The following is a 7,968-nucleotide window of genomic DNA, read 5'->3' as shown; positions in this document are numbered from 1 at the left end:
AACTAGTTCAAATAATCTCATATACCTAAATTTTCTTACTAAAAATAAACTTGTTCTATTAATTTTCATACTAAAAATAAACTAGTTATATTAATTCAACTAGTTCAAATCTCATATATATACCTAATTAATATCTTGCTAATTCATCTAAAATTGACATTAATATTTAACATCTTTTCCATATAATTCATCTAACATTCTAACATTCTTATCTACGTAATTTATCTAACATTAATCTAAACAACAGAAAACAGAAAATAAGTAAAAACAATATGTGTGTGTGTGTGTCTGTGTGTGTGTGTACGAGCGGGGGGCGGTGGCGTATGGGCGGCGACGCGAGACGGCGATGCGACGGGACGGCACGGCGACGAGTGGCAGGCCGGGGGCGACGGTGCGATCGAGACGGCAACGGGCGGTGGCGACGGGTGGCGGGGGCGACGGCGGTGACGGTGACGACGGGCTGTGATGGCGACGACGGGCGGCGGGGGCGGCGAGGGCGGCGCGCGATGGGCGACGGTGCGGCGACGGCGGCGATGTCACGCGAAGAAGTTGGAGAAGAAGTGGTGGTCGATGAAACTGAATTTTTCGTAAGTGTCATATATATAGGAGGGGCCTTTAGTAGCGGTTGGAGCCACCAACCGGTACTAAAGGCCAATTTTCGTCAGGCCAAGGGGCGGGAAACGGTCCCTTTAGTACCGGTTCATGCCACGAACGAGTACTAAAGGCCCACTCATTAGTACCGGTTGGAGCCACCAACCGGTACTAATGGTTGTGCGCTGCCACCGGCAGTGCACAATGTTCACTACTAGGAAAAGGCCTACTAGTGGTGCACCAGTTTTGCCTACTAATGGCGCACTACTGGTGCGCCACTAGTACCACGCCACTAGTTGTTTTTACTAATGGCGCACCACTGGTGCGCCATTAGTATACTATGCCATTAGTATGCCTAGAGGTGCGCCATTACTATCTGACTTAGTAATGGCGCACCACATAGAAGTGCGCTATTAATAATAATTTTTTTCATAATTTTTTTAATTTTTTTTAAAAAAAATCAATTTTTTTTATTTTTTTCTTAATCTCGAGTCACTATGGCTTAATCTTCGGTCAATATGCTTAATCTCAGGTCAAATCACACTCCATGGTCAAACTTCCCGAGAGGTCACCCATCCTCACACTACTCCTGCCCAAGCACGCTTAACTTCAAAGTTCTATCCAACCCCAGCACCAGCTCACTTCACAGGCACTTGTTGATATATCTAGCATATCAATCCTATTAAACCTTGTTGATGTTTAGGACTTTGTTCATGTTCATGAGTGTGATGAAACTTTGAAAAAATATTTCAAACTTCCGTTCATATTACGCACCATATTTTGAAAAAAATTCCCAAAAAAATTGAAACTATTTTTTTCTGTTACTAGTGGCGCACCTAACATACGGCGCGCCACTAGTAAGTTTGAATTTTTTTGAATTTTTTGCCTACAGATCTTAAAAGCCCCGTAACTTTTTTTCTGTTAGGCTTTTGAGGGTTTTGAAAATGTTAAATTCGTATTTAACATTTCGAGTAGATGATTTTTCATATAGAAAACTTTTTAATCCGAGTTCGTATGCAAAAGTTATGCCCAATTTACAAATTCCAGAGAGATTTTGCAAATAAAGTCAAAATTCATTTTTGGAAATTTCCCAACAACTAGACCACATATCACATGGGAAACTTATTTTCTTTTATTTTTTTGACATGTTCATCATTTTTTTTATTTTTTTTAAACTGAAAAAGGCGGTCGGGGGGTGCATGCGAGGGAATTTTTGGGCCAAGTTAGTAATGACGCACCGTGGGAGTGGTGCGCCATTACTAGTCACCAGTCCCACGGTGCGCCATTACTAGTTTTCAAAAAATATAAAAAAATTACTAGTGGCGCACCGTGGATGTGGTGCGCCATTACTAGTTTAACTAGTAATGGTGCACTATCCCCTAGTGCGCCATTACTAGTTTTGAAAAAAAATTAAAAAAAATTGAATTTTTTTTACTAATGACGCACCGTGGAAGTGGTGCGCCATTACTAGTTTAACTAGTAATGGTGCACCACTCCCACGGTGCGCCATTACTAGTTTTGAAAAAAAAAGAAAAAAATCTTGTTACTAATGGCGCACCGTGGATGTGGTGCACCATTAGTATTTGGACACTAATGGCGCACCAACACATGGTGCGTCATTAGTATATAGTAGTGGAGCACCACATGTCTGGTGCGCCATTAGTGTCAATTTCATCTATAGCCCTTTTCCTAGTAGTGGTTTAGTCCCACCTCGCCGAGCGAAGGGCAGCCGCACTGGTTTATAAACCCAGCCGGGGCTGCTCCTTCGAACTTCTCTATATAGCAGGCTTCTGGACCTAACTATGGCGCGCTGCCCTGTGAGCCTGCTGGCCCTTCTGGGCCTGCATTCGCACACCCTAGGTCTGGCAGGCCCACTGGGCAGCGCCCCAACAAATTTTTTATATAGTTTTTTTATTTTTTGCACTATTTATTTTCTTCTATTTATTTTTGAGTAATTTTTTATATAGTTTTTTTCTTTTCTGCATTATTTATTTTCTTCTATTTATTTTTGAGTAATTTTTTATATAGTTTTTTTCTTTTCTGCTTTATTTATTTTCTTCTATTTATTTCTGAGTAGTTTTTTTCTCTGTATTTAGTTTCTTTGTGACGATCCCTACTCTTTCGCACATGCTATGCGGGTAAATGATGATACCATGGCAAGTTTCAACATTTTCAGAGTTCATTTTGTAGTGATTTTCAATTTTGACGGTCATTTAGCTCTCTAAACAATTCGGTAAATGACTGAGAAACAGCAAATGATGTCAGAACGTGTTGGAAATTGATGACGTTGCTTTCAATGCTGCATACTGAACGCAAAAGAAGTCTGGAGTTCAAATAAGTTTAAAAAACATTGAAGTGTCCGTGTAACAGATGAGTTCTCGTCTGAAACCCTGATAATCAGAAAGAGATTGTCCAGTTTGTACACGAAGTGCGTCCAGTTTTTGCCGTGACCCTCTCTACTCTTTTGCACATGCTATGCGGGTGAAATGATGATACCATGCCAAATTTCAGCATTTTCATAGTTTATTTTGTAGTGATTTTCAATTTCACGGTCATTTAGCTCTCTAAACAATTCGGTAAATGACTGAAAACAGCAAATGATGTCAGAACGTGTTGGAAATTGATGACGTCGCATTGAATGCTGCATACTGAACGCAAAATAAGTCTAGAGTTCAAATAAGTTTAAAAAGCATTGAAGTGCCCGTGTAACAGATGAGTTCTCGTCTGAAACTCTTATACTCCGAAAGAGATTGTCCAGTTTGTACACGAAGTGCGTCCAGTTTTGCCGTGACCCTCTCTACTCTTTTGCACATGCTATGTGGGTGAAATGATGATACCATGCCAAATTTCAACATTTTCAGAGTTCATTTTGTAGTGATTTTCAATTTCACGGTCATTTAGCTCCCTAAACAAATCGGTAAATGACTGAAAAATAGCAAATGATGTCAGAACATGTTGGAAATTGATGATGTCACTTTGAATGCTGCATATTGAATGCAAAAGAAGTCCGAAGTTCAAATAAGTTTAAAAAACATTGAAGTGCCCATGTAACAGATGAGTTCTCATCCGAAACCCTGATACTCCGAAACAGATTGTCCAGTTTGTACACGAAGTGCGTCTAGTTTCTGTCGTGACCCTCTCTACTCTTTTGCACATGCTATGCGGGTGAAATGATGATACCATGACAAATTTCAACATTTTTAGAGTTCATTTTGTAGTGATTTTCAATTTCACGGTCATTTAGCTCTCTAAACAAATCGGTAAATGACTGAAAAACAGCAAATGATGTCAGAACATGTTGAAAATTGATGACGTTGCTTTGAATGCTGCATACTGAACGCGAAAGAAGTCCGGAGTTCAAATAAGTTTCAAAAACATTGAAGTGCCCATGTAACAGATGGGTTCTCGTCCGAAACCCTGATACTCTGAAATAGATTGTCCAGTTTGTACACGAAGTGCGTCCAGTTTTTTGCCGTGACCCTCTCTACTCTTTTGCACAAGCTATGCGGGTGAAATGATGATACCATGCCAAATTTCAACATTTTCAGAGTTCATTTTGTAGTGATTTTCAATTTCACGGTCATTTAGCTCTCTAAACAAATCGGTAAATGACTGAAAAATAGCAAATGATGTCAGAACAGGTTGGATCGCTTTGAATGCTGCATATTGAACGCAAAAGAAGTCCGGAGTTCAAATAAGTTTAAAAAACATTGAAGTGCCCGTGTAACAGATGAGTTCTCGTCCGAAACCCTGATACTCCGAAAGAGATTGTCCAGTTTGTACACGAAGTGCGTCCAATTTTTGCCGTGACCCTCTCTACTCTTTTGCAAATGCTATGCGGGTGAAATGATGATACCATGCCAAATTTCAACATTTTCAGAGTTCATTTTGTAGTGATTTTCAATTTCACGGTCATTTAGCTCTCTAAACAAATCGGTAAATGACTGAAAAACAGCAAATGATGCCAGAACATGTTGGAAATTAATGACGTCGCTTTGAATGCTGCATACTGAACACAAGAAGTCCGGAGTTCAAATAAGTTATTAAAAATAAAAAAAGAGGTGCAATGTTGGTTAATTAGCTTCAAGCCTTTCGGAATAGTGTAGACTGCACTGCACATAGCTTCGTGCAATCTATGCTATTCCGAAAGGCTTGAAGCTAAGCAGCGTGCAGGTGAGCATTGCGCCTCTTCTTCATCGTCTCTGCACTCACGGCTTATAAACCGCTCATGCTGCCTCTCTCTTGGCGAGGTGGGACTAAAATTCAGCTTACTAAGAAACTCTAGTACCGGTTCATGCCATGAACTGGTACTAAAGGTCTTTGTGGGGGCCCCAGCCTAACCACAGCATGACACAGCCTCATTAGTGCCGGTTCATGGCATGAACCGGTACTAAAGGTTGCCCATGAACCGGTACTAATGATGTACGCCCGCCTAGCCATTGGAACTGGCACTAATGGATACATTAATGCCGGCTCAAATTCAAACCGGCACTAATGTGCTTTACATTTGACCCTTTTTCTACTAGTGGAGGCACCAAACTTGGCCTCGAGCGCAGCCCACATGTCCTTGCTGTTGTCAAACAACATATACAAATCCACAATGGAGTCATCAAGAAAACTCATAAGAGCGCCTTTAAAGAGAGTATCGATCCTCAAAAGCTTCCAACTGGGCTGGATTAAGATCGCCCTCAGGCTTGCCTTTAGTGACGTCATAGCAGCACATGGTCTGAAACCAGTAGACTGCTCTCGTGCGCCACCTCTTATATTGCACCCCCTTAAAGGCAGGCGGCTTCAAATGCGCAGCAAAACCACTCGGAGTAAATTGCCTATAATCAGGTTTTTGGATTGTTGGAAATATGAGCAAATTACTACGAGATTTAATCCGAATAAATATAAGATAAATCATGACGGCAATAGCAGAGATTAAAGTAATCATGCGAACTAGCATAGTAGATGAACAGATCACATATAGGGCACATACTAGAAACATGAATTCTACCACGATCTCGAACAGGAAGGATAGAATCACATACGGTGCAGCGGGAGCGGCACCGCCGGCGTTGACGTTGTCGCCCATGTCGTCGAGGATGAGGTTTCCGAGGTCGGGGAAGAAGTCGTCGTTCGCAAAGTCGTCACTGCCAGCAGTCGCGTGGGTGTGCTCCCCAAAAACCTAATCGCCCTCTCTTGTACACGACCACGAGAGGCGGGGTTCCAGAGGCCTACTGTCCCTTCTCCCAGTGAACACCAAAAGGAGGGATGGAGAAGACTTGCTTGGCAGTGCAATGATCTGGAATGGTGGTGCGAAACCATACGAAGCAGCGGCGGCTAGGGTAGACCTATGCCTGACTATATAGTGCGGGCTGATAATCCCCAAGTGCAGGGAATCATCGTAGCAATTCCCAATGGTAGAAGTGATAATTAAGTATGGAGTGACGAACCCACAAGGATCTAAAGGTAAGATCAATATTCTCTCAAGCCCTATCTGCCGCTGATATGACTCTACGTACACCGAACATTTGCTTCCAACTAGAAACGAGAAATAAAACTACGTTGTGGGTATGAAGAGGATAACTTTGCATGGTATCGGAGAGATAAAATATAAAAGTAGGTGCTGTTATCATAAATGTAGAATATATTACTAGATATTATAAATAGCGAGTGTGGAATAATGATGGATCGATGTGCGGAATTTTCTTAGGCAATTGTTAACAAGACTGGTGGTCGTCATTGCAATTTCATACGAGGGAGAGGCATAAGCTAACATACTTTCTCTTCTTGCATCATATGCACCTATGATTGCAACTCTAGCAAGCGTCCGCAACTACTAAAGATCATTAAGGTAAAACCCAACCATAGCATTAAAGCATCAAGTCCCCTTTATCCCATACGCAACAACCCCCTTATTCGGATTTATGCTTCTGTCACTCAAGCAACCCACTATAAGTGAATCATGAACATATTGCAACACCTACAGCGGGAATCCCTCACGCTTGCGCGACACAGAGGGCACAATAGGACATCACCAAAATAAAACATACAACTCGTACAAATCTAGATCATCAATCAACCCATAGACAAAGGAAATCTACTCAAAACATCATAGGATGGCAACACATCATTGGATCATAATATGTGGCATAAAGCACCATGTTCAAGTAGGGATTATAGTGGGGTGCGGGAGAGTGGACCGCGTAAAAGAGATGATGGTGATGTTGATGAAGACGATCACCGTGGCGATGATTCCCCTCTCGATGGCACTCCAGTGCCACCAAGAGAAAGGAGGAGAGGTTCTCCCCCTTGTGCTTCATCCTCCATGGCCTCCCCCCTGGATGGGGAGAGGTTCCCCCTCTGGTCCTTGGCCTTCATGGTGATGATGGCCCCTCCGGGATCCTCCTCCATGCCCTTCGGTGATGATGGCCCCCTCCGGCAGGGTGCCAGAGAGGGCCTAGATTGATTTCTCATGGCTACAGAGGCTTGCTGCAGCGGAACTTTCGATCTAGGTTATTTTCTGGGGGTTTCTGTATTTATAGGAATTTTTGGCGTCGGTTTCACGTCAGGGGGGTCTCAGAGTCGTCCACGAGATAAGGGCCCACGCCCAGGGGATGGGGCGCGCCCCCACCCTTATGGACGGCTTGGAACTCTTCTGGCCCAACTCTTTTACTCCGGGGGCTTCTTTTGGTGCATAAAAAATCATCAAAAATTGGCATGTCAATTGGACTGCGTTTGGTATTCCTTGTCTGCAGTACTCAAAAACAAGGGAAAACAGAAAGTGGCACTTGGCTCTAGGTTAATAGGTTAGTCGCAAAAATCATATAAAATAGCATATAAATGCATATAAAACATCTAAGATGGATAATATAATAGCATGAATACTTCATAAATTATAGATACGTTGGAGACGTATCAGAATCCCCAAGCTTATTTCCTCCTCGTCCTTGAGTAGGTAAATGATAAAAGAAATAACTTATGAAGTGTGAATGCTAGCAAGTGCGCAAGTTTCATCAATCATAGTTCCAATCACTTTTTCTAGCATCATTATATATCATAACAGTAGCTCAACTCATGAAACTTCTCATGATCAAGTAACAAGCTATTCACATGTTAAAGTATAAATCATACTTTCCTGAAAACTAACAAACCATGCTCTTAGTCATCAAACAATTACAATTCATCTTATTTTCAGGAAGGGTCCATGTAAGAGCTTTGGTACAACAAACTTCACATACTCAACTATCATTTAATCTTTCACAATTGCTAACACTCACGTGATATTTATTGGTTCAAAGTTTTAATCGGACACAGAGAAAGATAGGGGCTTATAGTTTCGCCTCCCAACCTTTTACCTCAAGGGTAATGCCAACAATAATATTTATGAAA

The sequence above is a fragment of the Triticum dicoccoides genome, chromosome 7A (genome assembly GCF_002162155.2).
Source record: "Triticum dicoccoides isolate Atlit2015 ecotype Zavitan chromosome 7A, WEW_v2.0, whole genome shotgun sequence".
NCBI classification, from domain to species: domain Eukaryota; kingdom Viridiplantae; phylum Streptophyta; class Magnoliopsida; order Poales; family Poaceae; genus Triticum; species Triticum dicoccoides.
The sequence above is the reverse complement of the archived record's forward strand: the minus strand, read 5'-3'. Positions refer to the sequence as shown.